General features: G+C 46.9%; 1 protein-coding gene across 6 annotated transcripts in view; it reads left to right on the top strand.

Annotated features, from left to right (window-relative positions):
• The first annotated feature begins 8542 nt into the window (after window positions 1-8542).
• ATP2B4 (ATPase plasma membrane Ca2+ transporting 4) overlaps window positions 8543-9383 on the top strand; it is a 114195-nt gene continuing 113354 nt past the window's right edge. For 4 of the 6 annotated variants that reach the window (XM_009189368.4, XM_021928360.2, XM_003893263.5 and 1 more), the window contains exon 1: window positions 8544-9156. The gene's annotated coding sequence lies outside the window, so the exon portion shown is untranslated. Of the gene's footprint in view, window positions 9157-9383 lie in introns of all 6 variants that reach the window. The other 2 variants (XM_009189375.4, XM_003893262.5) reach the window with 2 other exon arrangements.

Below are 9383 nucleotides of genomic sequence, written 5' to 3'. Positions count from 1 at the left end.
GAAGATGGGGGTCAGGAGCTGCTTAAGTCAAGGAGAGACTGAAAAGAGAGCTGAGCATCTCCCACAAAGTAAATTGTACACTAGGTTTCTAGGAAGGCCTGCCTCCTGTGGTCTCCCCAAGATGAGAAGGTGAGTTTCAGAAATCCAGGCTCCAGTGTCATCTTGAGAAGCAGAAGAGCTGGGATTCAGTTCCTGGCATGGAGATAGGTTCCACTGCCACCCCTCCTTTCCCAGCATCCCCTCCAGGCCAGGGCTTCTCTCCCCAGTTCTCCCCAAATCTGTGGATCCTGAAGCCTGCAGAATTGGCCTGGAATGTAGAGGGTAAGAAAGCCTTTCACACCAAGGCAAGGGAAAGAGCCTTGGACCAGCAGTTAAAGGATTTCTGTTATATTTCTACCATGAACTGTGTGATACCAAACAATATAGTCAGCCTTTCTGAACCTCGGTTTCCCCAACTGTAAGATGGGAATAATAACTCATGCCCAATTCTTCCTACCATATAGGACTCTTGCAAGGATCAAATTAAATATTTGATGTAGTCCCTCAGCTGGAGCTCAGTGGGTTTGTAAACTGCAATGTACTGAGCAAACACAGAACTGTTAAAGGCTCTGGAACAGGGGGTCTGGGGTGGGACAGGTTGTAAACTCTATCTAGCATGAGGTCAGCAAGGATCCTTCCAGTTGGACTTCCTTTGATCTTCATTGGAAACTTAACGAGTACTTAGGGCATTGCTGATTCTCTAATTAGGATTCAAAATTCAATTTAAAAATCATCGCTTGTTCCCTTCACTCCACACTCACTTCCTCAGCTCTATTGAACCCAACCATTAACCAAAAACTATTTTTAAATGGCACTAATTTGTTATACCCTGAAATAAATGAGAGACAAATATTTGATTAGAAAAACAAATCATGAACCAAACTTGCATTAAAAAAAATAATAACAGCTTAGTTAATGAGTTCAAAGTGAAATTAAAATCAAACAACTGCAGCTTCCAAAGCAATTGAACCAGAATGAAATTAGAAGAGCAAAATATGCACCCAAGTAAATCAAACAAATTCTGCATATCATCGAAAGTCCTGGATCAGAAAGATGCTTCTGGCCCTCACCTTCTGTTTCGGGTTTTCTCATGTCAAATTCTACACTTCTTCATTTAACAGTATGCACAGATGCCTTTGATGTTCTTATCACCGGGGATGCAAAGATGGAGAAGAGACAATCCCCTCCCTCCAGGAGCACACAGCCCAACACACGGGCTTTTCCCATGAACACAGGCTGTCTCTGCCCAGTTTAACCCACCTCTAACACAGCGGCCGCCTGAGATCGCAGAGTAACATGGAACGCTTGGCATCCCTAGTAAACCTCATAGAATCAGAGCATGAAACCAGCAATACACAAAGAACAAAAACCCAACAAACAAAAGTTGAGCCACAAAGATCTCTGTGGTAATAGTAACTAGGTGGTCCTCTGAGACCAGCTCCTCAAGCCCTCAGAGAAAGTGTCCTTTGATTTAATTCTGCATCCCACCCTTGCAGATTCAGACACCCTTTCTAATGATCTCTGTAAAAGCTGTTCCATCCAGTCCTCTCACAGGAATCCCAGGAAGTGGGAAAAACGAAATCGTTGCTTGTCAAGTGTAGAAGACCACCCACACTCAGCAAGGGGGTGAGCTGGAAGCCAGCCCTCCCATGGAGGACTCATCAAGGTTCTTGCAGTGGAGAAATAGCCCAGCCTGCTGCTGCCGTTGCTGCTGCTATTGCTGCTGAAACAGCTGCTGCTATTTGCTTATCTCTCATATAAATACAGCAAAAAATATCCATGTTTATCTTTCTTGGACCCTCTCAGCTGAAGTCACTATTATCTTCCCTGAGCAGACCCTCCCTGATTACTGAAGCAATGCTCAATCTGAACTTGAGAATTAGTTGTTGTTTTTTGTTTTTGGTCTTGTTTTTGAGATTGAGTTTCGGTCTGTCACACATGCTGGAGTGTGCAGTGGCGCGATCTCCGCTCACTGCAACCTCCGCCTCCTGGGTTCAAGCGATTCCCGCTTTAACAGGAGGCTTGATCTCAGCCTCCTGAGTAGCTGGAATTACAGGCGTATGCAACCATGTCCAGCTAATTTTTTTTTTTTTTTTTTTTTTTTTTTTTTGTATTTTTAGTAGAGACGGGGTTTTGCTATGTTGGCCAGGCTGGTCTCGAACTTCTGATCTCAAGTGATCTGCCCGCTTTCATCTTCTAAAGTGTTGGGATTACAGGCATGAGCCACCACGCCCGGCCAGAGAATTAGTTGTTTTCGTTGTACATGAGAATGCCTTGGAGGGTAAACCCTGGCTATCTCTGTCTCCATCTAGCAGCCTTCTCTGATCTCCTGCCATCTTGACCTAAGCCAAGTCCATGGACTTCTGCCTTGGTATCTCTGCCTAGAATTCACACCCCCAGTCCCTCAGCTGGAGCTCAGTGGGTCTTCCTGGATCCAGTTTCTTCCCCATTAGAACCCTTGCCCTGGGTTTTGTATAATAAGGATAGACACAGGACATGGGGACAGAAGTTACTCTGATGAATGCATCTGTCTACCCTGCAGCCATTATCAGGCCTGTTCTGCAAGGAGGTAGAAAGAAAAACATTAGAAATAATCAAAAAGTCCAACTGGAGTCTCACCAACTCTAAGAAGCCTTCTGCAAAGCTTCCAGCCCATCTTCAGCTTTCCTTTGCTAAACTTTCACTGGATTTTCCATCTGGAACAAAGTTTTAGACTTCAGCATATACTTTATGCCGTTGTTATTCACTTTATATCTCTCCACAACCAGGTTAGATGCTTCTGGAAGGCAGGGACTATGTTACATATCACTATGTTCCATAACATTGCCTAGTAATGCATTGTGCCTGGATTATCCCTCCCATCATCTCTAGGCTTGCAGTCTACCCTACACGCTACTGCCACAGCCAGCTTGCTAAACATAGACCCAGTGAGGCCACTCAGGGCCCTCCATTGACTAAACTAAACCACCTCCCCCGTCTTTCTTCTCTATTCTTTTGTTCTTTCTTTTTTTTTTTTTTTTTTGAGACAGAGTCTTGCTCTGTCACCCAGACAGGAGTGCAGTGACGCGATCTTGGCTCATCGCAACCTCTGCCTCCTGGATTCAAACTATTCTCATGCCTCAGCCTCCCAAGTAGCTGGGATTACAGGTATGTGCCACCACACCCAGCTAAATTTTTGTATTTTTACTAGCGATGGGGTTTTGCCATGTTGCCCAGGCCAGGCTCAAACTCCTGGCCTCAGGAAATCCACCCACCTCGTTCTGTATTCTTTCTACCTCGAGACCTTTGCTCATGTCCCACCCTAACCCCACCCCCATCCAAAACAGTTCAAAGCTTGCTTTCCAAGATTTTTCAGGTACTTGCAAATATTATCTCCTTCCTAGAGCTTTCTAATATTCCCATCTGAGGCAATCACCCTAGCGTTTCCTAGCATTTTATATTTCATCTTTTAATATGTACTACCTAGCACATAGTAAGCATTCAGTAAATATATTTGAAAGATTATAGCATCTTTGATTGTAGCTACTTATGCTGTGAAAATATCTTTTCCTTCTACTAAACTATAAGCTTATTACCTCTGTATACCTCATCTGGGCCCAGTAGATGTTGAAACAGTAGACATTCAATAAATGTATGCTAAATTGAACAGTAGGTATTCAGAGATACTTACTGAATGAATAAAATGCACAGAAATGACTGAATCTAAATGGTAGGTACTAGCTCAAAGACTTTGTATATTACTTTCTACACTACATTTCTACATTACTTAGTACAAGTGACCAAAAAACCTAGTTTCATCTAGCGTAGGCATGCACAATGAGTCATGTAACTCATTTGCAGGAAAGGCAGGGGTACAGTGGGATATGAGGTACAACGAACTCCAGTGCTGCTGGCACTCACTCCTTAGCTTTCTCCTCTGCCTGTCTTGCATGCGTGCGAGCTGTATTCTCATTTATTGCAGGCTTCTTCCAGGGGGCAGGGAACTTGACCCCTGATACTTCCAGAGTCTCTCTCTTCACAGTATTCGCAGCAGGAACCAAGCCTTGTTTTCTATTTGATCGTAAGTGCAAAACTCTCAGGAAAGGATGTAATTGGCTCAGCTTGGGTCAGGTGGCGTTAGGACCACTAATAAAATGTCAGTTTCAATCATTGTTTTTTGTTTTGTTTTGTTTTTTGAGATTTTGTTTTGTTTTGTTTTGTTTTCTGTCACCCAGGCTGGAGTATAGTGGCACAATCTCAGCTTACTGCAACTTTAGCCTCTGGGGTTCAAGTGATTCTCAGGCTTCAGTCGCCTGTGTACCTGGGATTACAGGCATGCCCAGTGACATTTTTTATTTTTTTTTTGTATTTTTATTTATTTATTTATTTATTGAGACAGAGTCTCACTCTATCACCCAGCCTGGAGTACAGTGGCTCAATCTCAGCTCACTGTAACCTTCATCACCTGGTTTCAAGCGATTCTCCTGCCTCAGCCTCCCGAGTAGCTGGGACTACAGGCGCACACCACCGTGCTGGCTAAGTTTTGTATTTTTAGTAGAGACAGGGTTTTACCATGTTGCCCAGGCTGGTCTTGAACTCCTGACCTCAAGTGATCCGACGGCCTCGGCCTCCCAAAGTGCTGGGATTACAGGCATGAGCCACCAGGCCTGGCCCAGCTTCCATCTTAACAGTGAGAAAAAAGGACATCCCAAAGAACTGGGTTCGGGCATGGGGAAAATGGCTGCTGTTCTAGCCAAGGCAAAACGGTAGATATTCACAACAGGGAGTCATGAAGTCTGCATTTGGGGGAGGTGCAGGAAATGGTGAGGAAGATTTGGAAAACTCAAGGTGGAGTCATCGAGAGGCAGAGGAACACATTCTGTTAAACAGCTAAGCGAGAGACAGTGCTGACTGCATTTTCCTCAAGTGAGAGATGGGGTCGGGACAGCGTCCACAGTGATGTAAGCACTGTAGAGACTGACCTGCTATGGGGAGGACAGGAGGCTGAGGAGAGCCAGGCTAGACCTAAAGAACAGGAACCTGTAAAGTCAAGAGTACGGCTGCGAGAAGAGGGAAACAGGACTGCTCAGAGCTGAGCAGAACATGCAGACTATGAACTTCTGATGCCAGAGGCAGTGTCCTCCTTCTTGCCCCAGCGGGGCCAACTCCATTTTCCCACATCTAGTGGTTATTTTTATGGATAGATTTATTTTTACCCGTTCTAGACCTCAAACCTGCCACTGCAAGAAGTGAAGCACCGAGGCTTCTAACTTTCCAGAAAACACAGGCCTTAGTGGTCAGCTCAGTGACAGAGACCAGGCTACGGTCCACTCGGCTCCTCTGGGGTCACATTGTCCTCTGGGGACAACATACCTCCCTCGTGTCTGCAGCAGAGCTGGGGTGGGAATGGAGTGGGAAGGGGATTCCTTTTTTCTCATCCCACAACCCCACAGTCGGTCAAGGGGAGGACCTGCAGCCACCCTGAAAGTCATCATCCTGGCCTGCCCTGAATCCTCGCCAGCCAGAGGTGGGATAGCCATCAGCGCCTCTTTTGACAGCACCTCCCAGGCAGAGCCTGTCTCGCTGGAATCCAGGGAGCTTGAGGGGAAGATCTTACCTTTCCAATAATAACCAGCTATGAAAGGGCATCATTTCCCAGTCCCCACAAAACAGGCAGCCAAAGCAGACTTCTTCTTTAATGGGACCATACATCTGGCCTAAATTGTTATTCCCCCAAGACAAGTTTCCTGAACAGTTAGGCAATGCCTCCACACACAGCCACTGCAGACGAGCTTAAAATATACTTTAATACGTTTAAAGAGTCATTTCAGAGACTGGCTTACTTATGATAAAGATGCAACTGACACTCATTGGTGCTAAAATGTCATGTTGGTGCCATCCAGCAGGGAGCCTGACAAGCCGTTAAATCTGCAGCTCTTTTCGGCTGATTCATTTCTTTTCCTTTCTTTCTCATGTCTTCCCCAACAACTGATTTGGGCTCCTGAAGCTGACATTTTGCTAGGGTCTACCCAAATCTAACAAAGGTGCTGTGCATTGGGGGGTGTGTCCGTAGTCCCAGTTTCCAGGAAGGCTGAGGTGAGAGGATCACTTGAGGTCATGAGTTTAAGACCAACTTGGGCAACACAGGGAGACCTATAATGAAAAAAAGAAAGAGAGGAAGGAAGGAAGGAAGGAAGGAAGGAAGGAAGGGGGCAAGAAAGGAAGAGAGGAAGGAAGGAAGGAGGGAGGGAGGGAGGGAAGGAAGGAGGGAAGGGGGTAGAAAGGAAGAGAGGAAGGAAGGAAAAAAGAGAGAGAGAAAAGAAAAAGAGACAGAGAGAGGGAGGGAGGGACAGAAAGAAAGGAAGGGAAGGGAAGGAGAGAAGGGAGATGGAAGGAAGGAAGGAAGGAAGGAGAAAGAAACGGTGAAAGGAAGGGAAGGGGAGGGGAGGGGAGGGAAAGGAAGAGGGAGGGAAGAGGGAGGGAGGAAGGAAGGAATCTAACAAGGTACCAACTCTGTTCTTGAAATGCCCTGGGAAGGTGAGAGTGACCAGTGGAGTTGCAAGAGGCTGAAATGAGAACAAAGGTCACCTTTGGAGTCCTGTAAGTGCCTTGAGGGTGGGAGGGTCAATCACTAGGCAAAAAGGACTAAACAACCCACAGTTTCCATGGAGGGTGGCCCTAAAATCTCCCCTTACTCCTGCAACTTTCTTCAGCTGCTGGCAGGGAGAGGCACAAGCACAGGCAGGGGCTTATTTTTTTTCTCTTACTTTTTTTGTAGAGATGGGGTGGGTCTTGCTATGTTGCCCAGGCTAGTCTTGAAATCTGGCCTCAAGTGATCCTCCCGCCTCAGCCTCCCAAAGTACTGGAATTACACGGATGAGCCACTGACCCTAGCCAGGGTTATTTTGGATTGTGTTTTCAGATGATAGCAGGCAATCTCCAGCCTCACATTGAGGAACTCTGAGTTCTGAGCCCAGCCCAACCAGTCTAAAAACATTACTGGCTGGGTGCAGTGGCTCACGCCTGTAATCCCAGCACTTTGGGAGGCCGAGGCGGGCGGATCACGAGGTCAGGAGATCGAGACCATCCTGGCTAACACGGTGAAACCCCATCTCTACTAAAATTACAAAAACAAAATTAGCCAGGCGTGGAGGCAGGCGCCTGTAGTCCCAGCTACTCGGGAGGCTGAGGCAGGAGAATGGCGTGAACCCGGGAGGCGGAGGTTGCAGTGAGCCGAGATCACGCCACTGCACTCCAGCCTGGGCCACAGAGCAAGACTCCATCTCAAAAAAAAAAGAAAAAAGAAATAGCAGGGTAAGAAAATGAAAAGGAAAAAGAGGACCCAAATGAAAGAACATTGGGAAGGGTGCTAATTGGACACAGGGGAAACTGAACCCCTGGGTCTAATTCACAACTCTGTTTCTCCATGTGCGTGTGGCTCTGCTTCTTGGGGGCAGGGATGACAGCAAAGAAGGACAGGGGTGGTGTGAGGTGTTGGGTTAGAATGATAGGATCAAAGAGGCCTTTTCCCAACCCTCTGTTTAAAAGATTGGGAAGTAGTGGCCAGTCACCTTCTTCACAGCATAGCTCATAGCTATAACCTGTGAGATATATGTCAACGCGCCTTCCACAAGCATATAAACATGAGTGTGTTTGCTGAGGTAGGTGTGGGAATCTGTCAGTCAATGAAGATATGTTGTTGTGTGAACCAGCTGATGGTGCATGTTTGTGCTTGAAAGCCATAAAGTTCTATGCAAAATCTATGGGTGGCACTGTTGCACAATGCTAGTGGGTGTGTGGGTATGGGGCTGTGATGAACAGTTTACAGGCTGTGTATAAGTGTGCAGGGATGTCTGAGTGTGTCCAAATTAAAACAGAAATGTGTGCCGGAGTATGATACAAGTACAGGAAAGTACTTGGGCTTTGGAGTCCATCTGACTTGGCCTTGAATTGTTGGCTCTGTCATGAACCAGACACTCAATCTTCAGCCAGACACTCAATCTTCAATTTCCTCAGCTAGGAAATGAGGCTAATAACAAGTACCTTTCAAAATTGCCATGAAGACTAGAAATGATATCGTATAGACAAAGCTTTTGGTATCATAGCCTACGCATAGCAGGACTCAAAAGTAGGCAGCTATTTTCATGCACTGTCAGTATACCTCTGGTGGGTACAGGGGCAAGAGGGAACAAAATGTGACCTGTATATAAGGTGTCGGGGAGGAGGTGTGTGTGTGTGTGTGTTTACAAAACAATTTATTCTCCTTCTCCAAGGAACCCCCTATTCAGACGAGCAGGAAGGTGGGAGGGGACATACAAGTGTCCACAGACACCTTGGGTTTCTGGGTCCTGGATCTAAGTGAGTAAGGGGTTGAGAGGCCCATAGGAGCTGCAGGAAGCCAACCGCCTGCCGAAGCTTCCTTTTTTTTCCCCTCCGCCCAGCAACCGTTGAATACCGCCACCCACATCCACTCCCCACCTCCACCCTCACCCCTCCTCCACCCCACTCAGCTTTCTATTCAACAAGTGAGAGCAAGGGTGGGGAAGAAAGCCGACAGAGGAGAGGATTCCTTCCCTTTCTTTCCCCATTCCCCCTTAAGACGAACCAGGAAGCAACCGCAGGAATCGGGCCACCTTAACAGTAGAGTAATGGTTTGGCCTCATGCCAAGTCCCACCTCTGTTCCAGCTCCTGCTCCTCCCCTCTCTCTTCCCGCACTGCTTGGGGAGAGCTGGTGAGCAGGAGTCTGGCCCGAGTTAGCTAGAGCTGTTGCCATGACAAGCATTTTCTTAAGAAAGCTCTGCTGTTGAGATTGTCCAACGCTGGGGGCTGGGAGGGGGGCACGAACTTCCTGGGGAACCATCCCTCTGAAGAGAGCAAGATCAGAGACACCCGTCCAGCTCTCCTGCACCCTTTTTCTTTCAGGAACCTGAGAGGTCCTTCCCATTGGAAGGGCAGGGGGAGGAGACCCAGCCCACTCCCCGGCCTTAGCCGGAAAGGCAAGAGAGCAAAGCCAGCGTCTCCAGCTTGGTTGCCACACTGGGGAGACTGGTGGGTGGTCACCCCACCCTACCCCCATCCATGGAAACCCGGAGGGAGAGTCCCACTTGGAGAAACCTGGATCTTTGCTAGAAAGAGAGGTAGGCTTGCAGAGAATGAATTGACTTGTGATTTGCAAACTTTGTTTCTTTCTTTTCTCTCAGTGGCTTCTAAAACTCCCCGATTTTCCTCTTTCTAGCATATTTCATGCGACTGGGTTTGGAGGATTTTTAAAAATATGTGTGTGTGCACAGATTTGTCAAATACTGTTTTCTGAGAAACTGTATAGTCAAATAAGTGATTTATCTCTCTTTTCCTAGTTCTTGTC

This window comes from Papio anubis, chromosome 1, assembly GCF_008728515.1.
Source record: "Papio anubis isolate 15944 chromosome 1, Panubis1.0, whole genome shotgun sequence".
Classification (NCBI taxonomy): domain Eukaryota; kingdom Metazoa; phylum Chordata; class Mammalia; order Primates; family Cercopithecidae; genus Papio; species Papio anubis.
The sequence above is the reverse complement of the archived record's forward strand: the minus strand, read 5'-3'. Positions and strand labels throughout refer to the sequence as shown.